Genomic DNA, 17,978 nt, shown 5'->3' with positions numbered 1-17,978 from the left:
GTGTCCTCCAGTAAAGAGATGCCAAGACCATTAATCAGAATGTCTGTAATGCTCTTTTCTCCTGGCATGCCACTTTTAAAAGAAAAGGCATACCCATTCGGTGCCTTTCTGGGTTGTGATGAAAGGATTCAGTTGGATGTATTTTTCTCTGCTCTCCTTTCATTGTGCCATATTGTTTTTGTAGAACTAGACTTGACTTATTATACTTTCCTGAGTAAGCAGGAGCAGAGCGGTTCTTGGCAGTCCTCCATTACTCGAGGAATTTGTGCATGCTTTGACAACTGTCTTTTCTTCCAATCTTGGCACACTTTTGTCCTACAGTAGTACACTCACCCTCATGCTGGAATTACCAAAAAACAGTCCCAATATTTTTTGAGGAAGAGAATGCTGGGGCTGGAATGCCTCTTTGGCCTGATTTAGAGTATGGCGGATGGGTTTACTCCGTCAGCAACGTGACGGCTATCCCATCCACCATCTTACGATTCCATTATATGCTATGGAAATGGTAGCATGGGATATTCGTTACATTTCTGACAGAGTAACCCGTTCGCCAGACTCTAAATCAAGCCCAATATGTTCAGTCTTGGACTCTTCCAAGATGTCTGCCTTAATGTCAGAATGCTCGTCCCTTTAACATTAACCAGTGTTTTACCTAGCCTTTTGGGTTTCTGCAGTACCTTACTACTGAAGGAAGATTATTCATAGCCTGCAAATACTTGTGAGTTAAGTTTGATTTTGATTTCATTTCATTAAAATTTAGGCAGCATGCAAATAAAAATACCCAAAGGGTATCCTAGCACTAAAGAAGGGATGAGGAGCATTGTTCAGAGCAAGAATAAATAGGTCCTCAACTGCTGACAGAAAATAAGAGATTATGGCCCTCATTACAACCCTGGCGGTCGGTGTTACAGCGGCAGTAATACCGCCAACAGGCCGGCGGTAAAAAAAATGGGATCACGGCGGACACCGCCAACACAGTCAGCCACTTTAACACTCCAACTGCCACGGCGGTAGCAACAAACACCGCGGCGGTAACCGCCAACAGCCAGGCAGAAGACAATGTATGGCCCACCCCAGCACAACCCGCCAATCCACCAGCTTTTCCGGGGTGGTACCAACTCCATCAAAAGCACGGAGGAAACGACTCACGTTTCGACACTCAACGAAGGACCAGGACGCCATGGAGGCCGAGCTGCTGGTCCTCCCCATGCTGGTCTACCTCCTCATCTACCAGTAATAAGAAAAGTGGCGGTGACGACCACAGTGGGTACAGCACCTAGTAGACAGGGGATGGGGGGAGGAAAAAGAGAGTGACACACACACGCAACACGCAACACCCCCACCCACAACACCATACACACAAACACATGCATCATTACATTTACACCCCGTAACCCCCTGGAAGAACGCAAGGACAAAAGGAATAGAGTTATACAGTGACATTTTAGAAATAGGCAGATACACGTAATAAATATAAAAACAGTATTTACAAAAATATTCAATATGTACATAAGACGGTACATTGTCCATTCAAAATGTCCGTCGGCCACAGGCCCAAAAATGATGGGCCAAGCCCACACTTGACTTCTGCCTCAATGAGGAGAGAACACTGCAGGGGCATCAGGTCGAAAACACACAGGCACCTCAGGGGGATGGGTAAGGGGGAGCACCTCAGCCGGAATATGGAATAACCCCATTGCTCCTCGAAGGGGCTCCTTGCCCACTACTTGGTCCTGGGGAGTGCAAGGCCACAGTCTCTCAAGTCTCTCAAGTGGGTGGTTTGGCCACTGCTTGGTCCTGGGGAGTGCAAAGCCACAGTCTCACAAGTCTCTCAAGTGGCTGGTTTGCCCACTGCTTGATCCTGGGGAGTGCAAGGCCACAGTTTTACCACTGGATGGCTTCTTCCACTGGTCCTGGAGTGGGCCCTGTGCCCAGTGTGCTTCATCCTGCCAAAGAGGGGGTGAGTGGATGCCTTCTTCCACTGGTTCAGGAGGGGGATTTGTGCTCAGTGTGCTTCATCCTGCCAAGGAGGGGGTGAGTGGATGCATATCGCCACTGGTTCTGGAGGGGGCTTTGTGCCCAGTGTGCTTCATCCTGCCAAGGAGGGGGTGAATGGATGCCTGCTTCCACTGGTCCTGGAGTGGGCCTTGTGCCCAGTATGCTTCATCCTGCCAAGGAGGGGGTGAGTGGATGCCTTCGTCCACTGGTTCTTGAGGAGGCTTTGTGCCCAGTGTGCTTTATCCTGGCAAGGAGGGGGTGAGTGTGCCCTGTGATGCAGCACATGGGGAGTGCAAGGTCACAGTCTCTCACCTGGGTGTCACACCCACAGGATTTGCACGGGCCAGGACGCACTACAGTCCATGGAGGCAGAAAAATAAATATAGAAAAAGGTATCAGCAATACCGTCCGGCCTCTTACACTCATGGCCCACCATATCCCTCACATCCCCTTATGCACAGACATTGCCCACCATACATGCAGCATGCTGCACAGGACCCTTTCACCCCCCCTGTAGGAGGCTGGCCTGGCTTGTAGTGGGTACCAGAGGTACTTACACCTTGTGCCAGGTCCAGTTATCCCTTATTAGTGTAGAAGAGGTGTTTCTAGCAGCTTAGGCTGATAGAAGGTAGCTATGGCAAAGCAGCTTAGGCTGAACTAGGAGACATGTAAAGCTCCTACTATACCACTTATATCATATGCACAATATCATAAGAAAACACAATACACAGAGGGGGTCATTCTGACCTCGGCGGTAAAAGTCGCTTACCGCCGGCCAGAAGGCCGCCATAACACCGCCTCGGCCGCGGTAAACCGCCACGGTCATTCCGACCCGCAACTGGCAAACCGCCAAAAACCCGACATCCACAAAAGTCCGCCACACCAAAGGTCAGCGGGAAACTGGCGATGAGCAAACCTCCACCGTCATGCCAACAGAAATACGCCCATACCATTCCGACCCACAAATCCCTGCAGCGGTCTTTCAACCGCGGTATTCCATTGGCGGTACACACCGCCGCGGTCAAAATACACACACCTTTACAAAACACAACCACATTGGATAATTCAAAATACACACACCTGAGACACATACACACACCACTCCCACACACCCAATTAAATATAAAACACACACCCACATCACCCCCAAACCCTTACGACCACAATTGCGAGTGAAGGACAGAGAGAGAGAGCACAGCATAGAGTAGACCATCACACAGAGGCAAATCACAACATCACCCACACAATTTCCACGCACAAAACACCATACACCACCACACTCACCACACTCTACAACACATACACCACCCCTCACCTCATCCACACCACCCCATGGCACCCCAAAGACACCCCAGGTTCTCTGACGCAGAACTCAGGGTCATGGTGGAGGAAATAGTTTGTGTAGAGCCCCAGCTCTTCGGGGCACAGGTGCAGCACACCACCATTGCCAGGAAGATGGAGCTATGGCAAAGAATAGTGGACAGGGTCAATGCAGTGGGACAGCATCCACGCAATCGGGATGACATCAGGAAGCGGTGGAACGACCTACGGGGGAAGGTGCATTCCATGGTATCAAGGCACAACATTGCGGACCAGAAGACTGGCGGCGGACCCCCACCTGCTCCCCCAGAATTCACAGCATGGGAGGAGGAAGTCTTGCACATCCTGCATCCTGAGGGCCTCGCAGGAGTAGGCGGAGGAATGGACTCTGGTAAGTCAAATCTTCACTACTCCATTCCCCCCACCCCACCTACATGCCAAATCATACCCCCACCCTCACCCCCACCCCCATCACACCAACTCCTTGCAAATGGCTCACCATCACATCCCACCCATCCCAAAACCTAGCCCTGCGTGCGTCCCCAAAGCATGGACACCCATCCCCAAAGCATGCCCACTGCACACACCCATCACCACCACAAGCCACCGTCACAAAAAACCCCACAAGGGAATGCCAGCACTGGGGGACACGGCCACCCACCCATTACACGAAATGCCACACACAGAAGCAATAACCATACTCTTATACCCCTGCAGGACCCGAACGCCTCCACACCGCCACGGAGGGTCCAGAGATGTCCATCCCACCCCCAGAAGAGGCCCCCAGTGATGACAGCAGCTCTGTCTTCCTGGACCCTGATGACCAGCCCGGCCCATCGGGGACCTCGGGACAGTCGGTTCCCCACAGACAGCCACAGGCTACACCAGACCTAACCCCCTCTGGGAACACAGCACCAGCACAGCTCCCACCCAGCGGGCCCATGCCTCTGTCCCCAGGACACGTCAATCAGCGGTGTGTCCACCACTACAGGGCACCCAGGTTGACCCACCACCCCAACAACAACAGGGACCTGGGGGCAGTGGTAGTGGGCACACCATCCAGGGGACAGAGGCCCAGGACCACAGGGGAGCTGGGAGGGCTGCTGTGCGACAGGGGGGGGACAGGCCCAGGGAACCGACTCTCCAAGAGGCCCTCTCCTCCATCATGGGAGCATACCACCGCTCCCAGGAGACGATGGCTACGGTACTGGCCAGGTTCCAGGAGATCCAGGTACTGCAGGAGGAACAGTACATGGGGTTCAGAGAGGAACTGAGGAGCATTAGTTCTGCAATGGGGACCATCGTAGTGGCCCTCAACCAGATAGTCAGCACATTGCGGGACCATGTGGCACCACAAAGGGCCCCTGTCACTAGCCTGGACCAGGAACAGCCTACCACCTCTGCCGGCACTAGTGGACAGGAGGCCCCCACACAACGACAGGCCACCAGAACCCCACCTCCTGCAGAAGAAGAACCACCCCGCAAGTGGAACCTGAGATCTCACAAGAAGACAGAGTAGGATGCCAAGACCCCCGCCAGCAAATGATACCCCCTGATGTCATCCCACTGTCCCACATTGTCACCCTGTCCAACCTTGAACTGCCCCTGCTCCATCCTTCCACAGGCATATGGACAATACACCTGTGCGACTGAGAACTGGACTCTGCCATGGACATTACTCCACCATCACCCATCCCCGTTTTACAATCATGTTCCTTAAATTTAGCACTTTAATTAAATCACTTCTTGCACTAAAAAAATCTGGAGTCTGCTTGTATTTTGAACAAATGTATTAGACATAACGGTGCCAAAATGTTCAGTTACATTGTGATGACAACATACCACTGTCACACAGCTGTAGTCCATGGGCAAACAAAGCAGAGGTCACGCAGTGGGGCCCACAGCTCTGAAAACGGAAGGGAAAGTCACAACTCAGTTAACAGGAACTGGGGGGGAACTCAGACAGTAGAGAGGCAGGAGACTTTAAGTAAATGTAAAATGGCGTGGTTGATTCGTACCTGTGTGCTACTGAAAATACTGTTGTATCACTGTGTCCCTGTTGTCTGTGTCGTCCCCATCGTCCTCCTCCTCTTCACTCTCCACAGGCTCCACAGCTGCTACAACACCACCATCTGGACCATCCTCCTGCAGGAAAGGCACCTGGCGTCGCAAAGCCAGGTTGTGAAGCATACAGCAGGCCACGATGATATGGCACACCTTCTTTGGTGAGTACATTAGGGATCCCTCTGTCATATGCAGGCACCTAAACCTGTCCTTCAGGAGGCCGAAGGTTCTTTCTATAATCCTCCTAGTTCACCCATGGGCCTCATTGTAGCGTTCCTCTGCCCTTGTCCTGGGATTCCTCACTGGGGTAAGTAGCCACGACAGGTTGGGGTAACCAGAGTCACCTATTAGCCACACACGGTGTCTCTGTAGCTGTTCCATCACATAAGGGATGCTGCTATTTTGCATGATGTACGCGTCATGCACTGACCCAGGGAACTTGGCATTTACATGGGAAATGTACTGGTCAGCCAAACAGACCACCTGGACATTCATAGAATGATAACTTTTTCTGTTCCTGTACACCTGCTCACTTCCACTGGGGGGAACCAAGGCCACATGGGTCCCATCAATGGCACCAATGATGTTGGGGATATGTCCAAGGGCATAGAAATCACCCTTCACTGTAGCCAAATCGGCCACCTCAGGGAAAACAATGTAGCTCCGCATGTATTTCATCAGGGCAGACAACACTCTGGACAAAACCTTAGAAAACATAGGCTGAGACATCCCTGATGATATGGCCACTGTTTTTTGGAATGATCCACTTGCCAAAAAATGGAGTACTGACAGAACCTGCACCAGAGGGGGAATCCCTGTGGGTTGGCGAATGGGGGACATCAGGTCTGGCTCCAGCTGGGCACACAGTTCCTGTATGGTGGCTCGGTCAAGTCTGTATGTAAGTATGACATGTCTTTCTTCCATTGTCGACAGGTCCACCAGCGGTCTGTACACGGGAGGATTCCTCCATCTCCTCGCAAGTCCCAGCGGACGGTGCCTAGGAAGGACAACATGGAGCACAGAGTCAAGCAACCCACAGGTACGTAACCACAGCTTGCACAGTACACGATTCGCTATGCATTGAATGGCTTGTATGAGTGGCAATGCAAGGCCTAGGCCTGTGTGACGCCGTAGAAATTCAGCCATGTGGGCCCTTGAAATGGCGGCTGCCTGACCTGTGAAGTGTGACAATGGGATGTGAGGTCAATGCGCTGGTGTGGCACACCGTGGCGGTAGGCGGTCAAAGACCGCGGCGCAAAGACGCATTGGTTTACATTGAACCCTATGGGTCTCAGGAGCCAATGACGATGTGCGCCGGTGGTCGCGGTACGCACCGCCGCGGTACGCACCGCCGCGGGCGTGACCGCCATTTTCTACTTGCTTAATCACTCGAGACCTGATCATCTACAGGAGAGGACCTATACTGCAAGTGCTGCTGTGAACTCGGTCTGGAAGAGACAATGGCTGCTGTGACTGTGGAAAGGGCCCCTGCCTTCACATCTGAGGAATTGGATAAACTTGTTGATGTGGTCCTCCCCCAGTATGCGCTACTCTACGGTCCTCCAGACCAACAGGTAAGTACACTGGGAGCACGTAGTATGGGCTATGCCTGTGTTGAGTGGGGTGGATGTAAGATGGTGGGGAGGGGAGCGAATGAGGAGTGCAACGCACAACAGATGAGAGCATGTGCCACATGGTAAGGTTGGGGCGGGGGGGCCGCGCACATCGACCATGCAGAAAAGTGATGATATTTATTTTTCAACCCTGTACATGTCACATAGGTCAGCGCCCATCAGAAGATCGACATTTGGCGTGCCATCGCCAACGACGTCCGGGCCCTGGGGGTCCACAACAGACGGGGCACCCACTGCCGCAAGAGGTGGGAGGACATCCGCCGTGGGAGCAGAAAGACCGCCGAGCCTCTGCTGGGGATGGCATCCCAACGTAGGAGGGGTGCCAGTCGTCAATTGACCCTCCTGATGTCCCGGATCCTGGCGGTGGCCTACCCTGATTTGGATGGGCGCGTGAGGACATCACAGCAGACACAAGGGGGTGAGTATCAGCACATTCCGCTATATTAGCGAACAGTGGAGGCGTCTGGGTGGGGGAGGAGGGCTGTGGCTATCTCTAGGCCAGGGCGGTTTCTGTAGGCTAGGCCCCTCCGTTAGACATGGCCCTGTGCCCCGCCCCCCACCTCTGTAGGGTGCTAAGTACAGCTATCCATAGCCCAGGCTCACCTATGTGTGCATTTGTCGTCCATAGACTTGTAGGCCAAGTCACTATAATTGAGTAGTGTACCCCGAGTGCGCGGCGTAGTGCAGGGGGCTTCTGTGTCTGTCCTCTCCGCCAACGGTGCCGCCAATGCATGCACTCAACATGTCTTTCTTTCTTCTCCCCCCCCTTTATTTTGGTTTTCCTGTTCATGTGTGCATTAGCATCATCAGGCGGAGGAGAAGTGGCATCGGCGCACGAGGGAGCTGCATCTCACATGGCCCTGGAGGGCCCTGCAACCGACTCGGAGTTAACCAGTGAGACGGAGGGCGAGGGGGGCTCCACAACGGGGACCCGTGGAGACGTCAGCGACACCGACACGTCCTCGGAAGAGAGCTCCCTTGTGGTGGCAGCAACATCCGTGCCCACCGCAACAACAGGTACAGCCGCCACCCAGCGCACCAGCTCCGCCCTCCCAGCAGCCCCTCAGCTTCTGCCCCGTGCCCGCTCGGGCAGGAAGCCGGCCATCTCCTTCGCCCCTGGCACCTCAGGTCCTGCCCCAGTTACCCCTGCTGCCCTCAGTGCGGAGATCATTGACCTCCTCCAGACGCTCATTGTTGGGCACTCTACCCTTTTGAATGCCATCCAGGGGGTAGAAAGGGAGGTACATCGGAGCAATGCATACCTGGAGGGCATTCATTCGGGTCAGTCTGCCCATCAGCGATCGTTCAACGCTCTGGCCTCAGCACTGACAGCAGCAATTGTCCCTGTCTCTAGCCTCCCCCCTCCAACATCCTCAACCCAGTCCCACTCCCCTGTTCCTCTGCCTATCCCAGACACACCTACAGACCAGCCTGCACACACCTCAACACCCAAGGGCAGCTCATCCAGACATAAGCACCACAGATCACACAAGCATTCACCCAAGCAACATCCACATGCAGACATGCCAACAGCCACTGCCTCCTCTGTGTCCCCCTCCTCCTCGTCTCCCTCCTCCCTCCTTGTGACGTCTCCACTCACACCTGCATGCACACCACCATCAGCCACTACGTCCATCACCACCACACCCACCAGAACAGTCCGCACACGTGCAGTCACCACCCCACTGCCATTTACACGTCCCCTGTGTCCTCTCCCAGTGTGTCTGTCACTCCCTCTTCCAAGCCACACAAACGCCGGCAGCCACCCACCCAACAGCCATCCACCTCACCACAGCCTCCAGCACAAGCACCTGCACCCAAAGACAGCACACTTGACTCTCCTACAACCACATCCTCTTCCTCCACTCCCATACCCACTGCACCTACCCTTCCCATTGCTCCTAAAAAGTTGTTCCTCTCCAAAATTAACCTCTTTGCATCACCTGACCCACCCCCTCCATCTCGTAAGAGTCTAAACAGCACCTCAGCCACCACAAGCCCTGCACCTCCTAGGACTATCGTTCAGGGCTATTGGAGTCCACCAGCTCCTAGGGCAGGAACATCGGCCAGCAGCAAGGGGACAGCCAGCCCACCCCCTGGGAAAAGAACCAAAAAAGGGAAGGGCCGGCGCGACAGGCCTGAGACGGCTGCCCCCAAGGACACCACCCTTGCACCGTCACCTGGCCCATACACAAAGGGAGGCAAGGGCCCCAGAGATTCAGCCAAGGGGGGCAAGGGCAGCAGGGCGGACAAGTCCGGCAGCAGGCGAGCTGCCCAGGAGGGCCCCACCAGCCCCATTTGTGGTGTGATGGAGGACACCCACGGGCCCAGGAGTCCAGCACAGGAGGGCCCCGCAAGCGATAGGTCGGATGGCGACTGAGCGGGAATAATTGCCCAGATCTGGTTCCCTAAGAACACAAGACAAGCACCGCTGAACAGGGCCCCGCCATGAGAAGCACCGCTGAACAGGGCCCCGCCAAGAGAAGCACCGATGAACAGGGCCCCGCCGTGAGAAGCACCGCTGAACAGGGCCCCGCCAAGAGAAGCACTGCTGAACAGGGCCCGCCGTCTCGGCACCGCTCCGCTGGGCCCTTCCTGTCAAGCACCGCTCCGCTGGGCCCTTCCTGTCAAGCACCGCTCCGCTGGGCCCCGCCGTCTCCGCACCGCTCCGCTGGGCCCTTCCTGTCAAGCACCGCTCCGCTGGGCCCCGCCGTCTCTGCACCGCTCTGCTGGGCCCTTCCTGTCAAGCAGCGCTCCGCTGGGCCCTTCCTGTCAAGCAGCGCTCCGCTGGGCCCTTCCTGTCAAGCACCGCTCCGCTGGGCCCCGCCGTCTCTGCACCGCTCCGCTGGGCCCTTCCTGTCAAGCACCGCTCCGCTGGGCCCTTCCTGTCAAGCACCGCTCCGCTGAGCCCTTCCTGTCAAGCACCGCTCCGCTGGGCCCCGCCGTCTCTGCACCGCTCCGCTGGGCCCTTCATAACAAGCACTGCTCCGCTGGGCCCCGCCGTCTCTGCACCGCTCCGCTGGGCCCTTCCTGTCAAGCACCGCTCCGCTGGGCCCTTCCTGTCAAGCACCGCTCCGCTGGGCCCCTCCTGTCAAGCACCGCTCCGCTGGGCCCTTCATCTCAAGCACCGCTGGCCCATTGGCTGGGCCGGATCTGTGTCGGGCAGGGCTTCACGAAGCACTCTGGGCACCATGCCTCCTCCATAACCAGTGGAGTCTGTAATCCACCTGATGGACTGTGGCTTTGCACTCCCCAGGATGGTACAGTGGGCAATCCGCCCACTGTAGAGACTTGAGAGACTGTGGCTTTGCACTCCCCAGGATGGTACAGTGGGCATGGAGGCCCCTCGTGGATCTGGCGTCGTGGACTCATGTGGCTGAGGTGCCCCCCCTTCCCTTCCCCCTGAGGTGCCTGTGGTTTTATTATCTGATGCCCCAGCAGTGTTCTCTCCAATGGAATCGGGTCACGTGTGTGGGCTTTGCCCATGTGTTTATGCACATTGGCCCACGAACAACGGCATGTAGCCAATATGTGCCGGACTTTTGGACTATGTATACATTGTTCATGTTGTGATTTATTTATTTTATAAATTTCATATTTCACTTAAGTTCAAATATGCTTTAATATACTTCTATTTTAATGATCATTTTATTTTGTCTTTCAATTATTCCGGGAGGTTTGGGGGGTGTAACTCTGATTTGTTGCCCTGCATTGGTGTGTGGGGATTTGGGGGGGGGAAGGGGTGTCGCGTATGTGTGTGCCCGTAATCTTTTCTCCTCCCCCCTTCCCTGTGTCGTAGGTGCAGTACTCACCGTTGTCTCCTGCGGCGGCGTTCGTGCTCCTGGTAGATGAGCAGGTAGACAATCGCTGGTAGGATGTTTCATTCGGGTTCCATGCTGTCCAGATTCCTCGTGGAGTGTATAGAGGTGAGCGTTTTCCCGTTCGTGGTCTGTTTCTGCCGTGTTTTTATCGGCGGGGCTCCCGCCCCGGAAAAGGTGGCGGATTGGTGGGTCGTGATAGGGTGGGCGGTACATTGTCTGCCGCCTGTCTGTTGGCGGTGACCGCCACGCTGTTTGTTTGCCCCGCCGTGGTGGTCGGAGTGTTAAAGTGGCGGGCTGTGTTGGCGGTTCCCGCCAGGGTCAGAATTCCTTTTTTTTTACCGCCTGCCTGTTGGCGGATTGGCCGCCGCTTTAACACCGACCGCCAGGGTTAGAATGAGCCGCAGAGTAACTAAAAATAAAGGTACTTTATTTTTATGACAATATGCCAAAAGTATCTCAGTGAGTACCCTCAGTAAGAGGATAAGTTATATACACAAGATATATGTACGCAAACCAAAACTAGGTAAGTAATAGCAAGAAAAAAGTAATGCAAACAGTGTAGAATTACTATAGATTGCAATAGGAGCACATAGGGATAGGGGCAACACAAACCATAGACTCCAAAAGTGGAATGCAAACCACGAATGGACCCCAGAGCTATGTGAGCTTGTAGAGGGTCGCTGGGACTGTAAGAAAACAGTGAGGGTTAGAAAAATACCCCACCCCAAGACCCTGGAAAGTAGGAGTAAAGTACACCTACTACCCCCTGAGAGCACAGATGTTGTGATAGGGGGATTCTGCAGGAAGAACAACCACCAGCAACGCAACAACAGTGGATTTCCGGACCTGAGTACCTGTAAGACAAGGGGACCAAGTCCAATAGTTGCGACAGTGACGAGAGTGGGCAGGAGCCCAGGAAATGCCAGCTGAAGATGCAAGGAAGCTGCCACCGGTTGGAAGAAGCTTGGAGTTCTGCAAGAAAGAAGAGGACTAGGGACTTCTCCTTTGGAAGATGGATGTCCTACATCGCGATGAAGCTTACAGAGGTGTTCCCACGCAGAAAGACCGCAAACAAGCCTTGCTAGCTGCAAGGGTCACGGTAGAGGTTTTTGGGTGCTGCTGTAGCCCAAGAGGGACCAGGATGTCGCCTTTTGAAGCAGGAGACAGAAGAAAAGTGAACCGGAGTCCACGCAAAGTCACAAAAGGGAGTCCCACGACGCCAGAGGACAACTCAGAAGGTTGTGCACTGCAGGACGGAGAGCTGGGGACCCAGGCTTGGATGTGCATGAAGGAAATCCTGGAAGAGTGCACCAGAGCCGGAGCAGCTGCAAATCACGCGGTACACAGCTTTGCAGTCTAGCGTGGGGAGGCAAGGACTTACCTCCACCAAACTTGGACTGAAGAGTCACTGGACTGTGGGAGTCACTTGGACAGAGGTGCTGTGTTCCAGGGACCACGCTCGTCAGGATGAGAGGGGACCCAGAGGACCATTGTTGCAGTGTTTTGGTGCCTGCGTTAGCAGGGGGAAGATTCAGTCGACCCACAGGAGATTTCTTTGGAGCTTCTGGTGCAGGGTGAAGGCAGAGCATGCACCACCTGGAAACAGTCAAGAAAGGTGGCAGGATGAGGCGCTACAATGTTGCTGGTAGTCGTCTTGATACTTTGTTGTGGTTTTGCAGGCGTCCTGGAGCAGTCAGCGGTCGATCATTTGGTAGACGGTAAAGAGGGAGATGCAGGGGAACTCTGGTGAGCTCTTGCATTCGTTGTCTGAAGAATTCCCCAAAGCAGAGACCCTAAATAGCCAGAAAAGGAGGTTTGGCTACCAGGTTAGGAGGATTGGCTACCAAGAGAGGTAAGAGCCTATCAGAAGGAGCCTCTGACGTCACCTGCTGGCACTGGCCACTCAGAGCAGTCCAGTGTGCCCCCAACACCTCTGTTTCCAAGATGGCAGAGGTCTGGGACACACTGGAGGAGCTCTGGGCACCTCCCCTCGGAGGTGCAGGTCAGGGGAGTGGTCACTCCTCTTTCCTTTGTCCAATTTCGCGCCAGGGCAGGGATGGGGGATCCATGAACCAGTGTAGACTGGCTTATGCAGTGATGGGCACCATCTGTGCCCATCAAAGCATTTCCAGAGGCTGGGGGAGGCTACTCCTTCCCAGCCCTTCACACCTATTTCCAAAGGGAGAGGGTGTAACACCCTCTCTCAGAGGAAATCCTTTGTTCTGCCTTCCTGGGACAGGGCTGCCTGGACCCCAGGAGGGCAGAAACCTGTCTGAGGGGTTGGCAGCAGCAGCAGCTGCAGTGGAGACCCCGCAATTCAGTTTGGCAGTACCCGGGTACTGTTCTAGAGACCCGTGGGATCATGGATTTGTCCCCCCAATACCAGAATGGTATTAGCGTGACAATTCCATGATCTTAGACATGTTACATGGCCATGTTTGGAGTTACCATTGTGACGCTATACATAGGTAGTGACATATGTATAGTGCACGCGTGTAATGGTGTCCCCGCACTCACAAAGTCTGGGGAATTTGCCCTGAATGATGTCAGGGCACCTTGGCTAATGCCCCACACTAGGTAACTTTGCACCCAACTTTAACCAGGTGAAGGTTAGACATATAGGTGACTTATAAGTTACTTAAGTGCAGTGGTAAATGGCTGTGAAATAACGTGGACTATATTTCACTCAGGCTGCACTGGCAGGCCTGTGTAATAATTGTCAGAGATCCCTATGGGTGGCAAAAGAATTGCTGCAGCCCAGAGGGATCTCCTGGAGCCCCAATACCCTGGCACCTCAGTACCATATACTAGGGAATTATATGGGTGTACCAGTATGCCAATGTGAATTGGTAAATTTAGTCACTAGCCTGTTAGTGACAAATTTGGAAAGCAGAGAGAGCATAACCACTGAGGTTCTGGTTAGCAGAACCTAAGTGAGACAGTTAGTCATCACACAGGGAACACATACAGGGCACACACTTATGAGCACTGGGGCCGTGCCTGGCAGGGTCCCAGTGACACATAGACTAAAACAACATATATACAGTGAAATATGGGGGTAAAATGCCAGGCAAGATGGTACTTTCCCACACCCACCCGTTGCAGGAGGTCCTCACACATAGCACTCCATGCATTCATGCCCCATGCATCGTGCTCACAGTGTACTCACCTGTTGATCTGGAGGCCATACAGCTTTCGGTACTGGGGTCGGACCCCATCCACCAGTCTCTCCAACTCCACAGTGGTGAAGGCAGGGGCCCTTTCCCCAGTGACTTGAGCCATGGTCGGTTCCAGACACAGGTCACAGCAGCACATGCAGTGTAGGTCCTCTCCTGTTGAAGGTCAGGTAGCAAGTGAGAGAACAGATAGAAAATGGCGGTCACGTACGCGGCGGTGCATACCTTCACCGCCGGCATACATCACTATTGGTCACTGTACCCATAGGGCCCATAGACAACCAATGAGGAGTTGCACAGCGGTACTTGACCGCCTCCCGCAACGGCGCACAATGTCAGCGGCATTACCTCATTTCCACCTGTCCATTCACACAGGACAGGCAGACGCCATTTCAGGGGGGGACAGGCCATGGCACCTAACTGCGTCACAGTACACATAGGCACAATTTGGGCCTATCCAACAACATACTGTTTCAGTCACAACATGCAATGCATTGTACAGTTTGGAAATGTGGAATACTGACCAGATGCTCATCGTTTTACCCCTAGATTGCAACCGCTGCAGATGAATAGGAGATGGAGACATCCAATCGTGTACAGACCCCTGGTGGACTTAGCAACAATGGAGGATAGGCACATTATCCTCACCTACAGTCTTGACAGGGCAACAATCCAAGAGCTGTGTGCCCAATTGGAGCCAGACCTGATATCTGCTATCCATCACCCCACTGGGATCTCCCCTCTTGTGCAGGTGCTATCTGTGCTCCATTTCTTGGCAACTGGTTCTTTCCAAGTGACAGTGGGCTTGGCAGCAGGAATGTCACAGCCAATGTTCTCAATAGTGCTAACAAGAGTGTTGTCTGCCCTGATGAAACACATGCGCAGCTACATTGTTTTCCCCCAGGTGGAGGATTTAGCCACAGTGAAAGCTGACTTCTAGGCAATGGGTCATATCACCCAACATTATTGGAGCAATTGATGGTACACATATTGCATTTGTCCACCCCCCCCCCCGGAGAAATGAGCAGGTGTTCAGAAATCGAAAGAGCTTTCATTCAATGAATGTTTAGATAGTGTGCCTGGCGGAGCAGTACATCTCCCATGTCAATGCAAAGTATCCTGGCTCTGTGCATGATGCCTATGTCCTGAGGAATAGCAGCATCCCATATGTGATGGCTCAACTCCAGAGGCACTAGGTGAGCCCATGATTCCCACCCAGTATATGTTGGTGTATGGGTATGGGGTTGGCCCTAAGTGTTAGTGTGTGTCTAACAGATATCCTTCGATATTTGCAGGTGACTCTGGTTAGCCCAACCTCTCATGGCTACTGACCCCAGTGAGCAATCCCAGAACAAGTGTAGAGGAACGTTACAATGAGGCACATGGGCAAACAAGAAGGATTATTGAGAGGACATTCGACCTCCTGGAGGCCAGGTTTCGGTGCCTCCATCTAACAGGCGGTTCCCTGTGCTCCTCACCCAAGAAATTCTACCAGATCATCGTGGCATGTTGTATGTTGCACAACCTTGCCTTACGTCGCCAGGTGCCTTTTCTGCAGGAGGAGGAAGCTGGAGATGGGCATGTGGCAGCAGTGGACCCTGTGGACAGTGACGAAGAGGAGGCAGAGGATGAGGATGAGGACAACAGAACATCACTCATACGACAGTACTTCCAGTGGCACACAGGTAAGACACTTTAACTTCACCTTCCACTGACAGTTATGTGTTGGATATTGTCACTGGCAGGCTGATTTTCCCACTACTATGGCCACTTACTGTACCCTTTGACATGCCTATTTTCAGATACCTGTACCCTACTCTGGCTCCTGGTGTGTTGACCGCAGCCAACCACAGGTCATACCTATGTATACATTACTGTACAGTTGAAATGCAATGTTTACTGCTTGTTAAACGAATACATAGTTCAATCAATTGACAGACTCCATACTTGTGTTTTTTACAAGGGTGTTTATTTATGTGCTAATAAGTGGAGGGGGTATTGCAATGGACTGGGCTGGTGGTGGAGGAGAGTCCAGGTTAAAGTTGCAGTCTATTTGTTTCACAGGTGCCCTGTCCAAGGGGGCATAGGAAGTGGAGCACTGGCAGTTCAAGGTGGATAGGGTGACAGAGTGGGACACAAGGGTGAAATTCAGAAGAGTCGTGTTCCCTGGCGGGGGTCTTGGCAATAATCTCTGGCTTCTGCCTGGATCTCAGGAACCATTTGCGGGGTGGTTCTCCTGCAGGGGGAGAGGTGCTGATGGATTGTTGTTCCTGTGGCAGGGCCTCCTGTCCACTAGCATCAGCAGAGGTGGAAGGCTGTTCATCAGTTTGGCTAGTGTCAGGGGACCATTGGTATGCCACTGCCTCCCTCATGGTGTTGGCCATGTCTGCCAGCACCCCTGCAATGGTGACCAGGGTGGTGTGGATGTCCCTCAGGTCCTCCCTGAGCCCCAGGTACTGTCCCTTCCGCAGTGGCTGGGTATCCTGCAATTTGGCCAGCATCTGGCCCATCGTCTCCTGGGAATGGTGGTATGCTCCCAGGATGTTGGGGAGTGCCTCGAGGAGAGTCGGTTCCCTGGGCCTGTCCTCCCCCTGTCGCACAGCAGTCCTCCCAGCTTCCCTGTTGTCCTGTGCCTCTGTCCCCTGGACTGTGTGCCCACTGCCACTAACCCCTGGTCCCTGATTGTTCTGTGTTTGTGGGGTTGCCTGGGGTCCCTGTAGTGGTGGACACACTGCTCATTGACGTGTCCTGGGGATAGTGGTATGGGCCCGCTGGGTGGGTGCTGTGGTGGTGTTTCCCGAGGGGGGAGGCTCTGTGGTAGTCTGTGACTGTGCCTGGGTAACTGACTGTCCAGAGGTCCCTGATGGGCCAGGTTGGTCATCCCGATCCAGGCATGCAGAGCTGCTGTCATCACTGTGGGCCTCTTCTGGGGGGACTGGATATTGCTGGCACCTCCTCTCCGGTGACGTTGTATGGGGGACCTGTGGGGATGTAAATGCAGTGTTATTGTTTCTGTGTGTGCCATCTTGTGCACGGGTGTGTTGCCCTCTATGGTTGTTATTGGCCTGGCAGCTTAGGCTTGTGTGAGTGGTGATTTGGTGGGCTAGGTGATTGTCTCAAGTGTGTATGCTTTGGTGATGGGTGTCCATGCAGGTCTGTGATGGATGTCCATGCATTGGTGTTGCATGCAGGGCTTGGTTGTGGGAGGGGTGGGTTGCGATGATGCGGTGTGTGGGAGGTGGTGGAGTGATGGGAGTGAGGGTGGGGGTATGTGATGGCATGCAGGTGAGGGGGGGTGAAAGTAGTAAAGATTTGACTTACCAGAGTCCAGTCCTCCTGCTACTCCTGCCAGGCCCTCAGGATGCAGTATTGCCAAGACTTGCTCCTTCCATGTTGTCAGTTGTGGGGGAGGAGGTGGGGGTCCACTGCCAGTCCTCTGTACTGCTATCTGGTGTCTTGCTACCACGGAACGTACCTTCCCCCGTAGGTCGTTCCACCTTCTCCTGATGTCATCCCTTGTTCTTGGGTCCTGTCCCACGGCGTTGACCCTGTCCACGATCCTCCTCCATAGCTCCATCTTCCTGGCAATGGATGTCTGCTGCACCTGTGATCGGAATAGCTGTGGCTCTACCCAGATGATTTCCTCCACCATTACCCTTAGCTCCTCCTCTGAGAACCTGGGGTGTCTTTGAGGTGAGATGGGTGTAGTGTGTGTGGTGTGTGTGAGGGTGTGTGGGGTGATGTGTTGGGGTGTGTGCTGTAAGGTACGTGAATGGTGTATGGGTGATGGTGTTTTGTGGCTCTGGTTCTGTGGGTGCTGTTGGTCTGTCTCAGTTGGCAATATTTTTTCATCGTAAGGGGTTGTGGGTAGTGTGGGTGTGTGTTTTATAGTGGTGTGGGTGTGGTATGTGTATGTGTGTCAGGTGTGTGTAGATTGCATTGTCCAATGTGGCGTTGTTTTGTAT

This window comes from Pleurodeles waltl, chromosome 10, assembly GCF_031143425.1.
Source record: "Pleurodeles waltl isolate 20211129_DDA chromosome 10, aPleWal1.hap1.20221129, whole genome shotgun sequence".
Lineage (NCBI taxonomy): Eukaryota > Metazoa > Chordata > Amphibia > Caudata > Salamandridae > Pleurodeles > Pleurodeles waltl.
Note: the sequence above shows the minus strand (reverse complement) of the source record.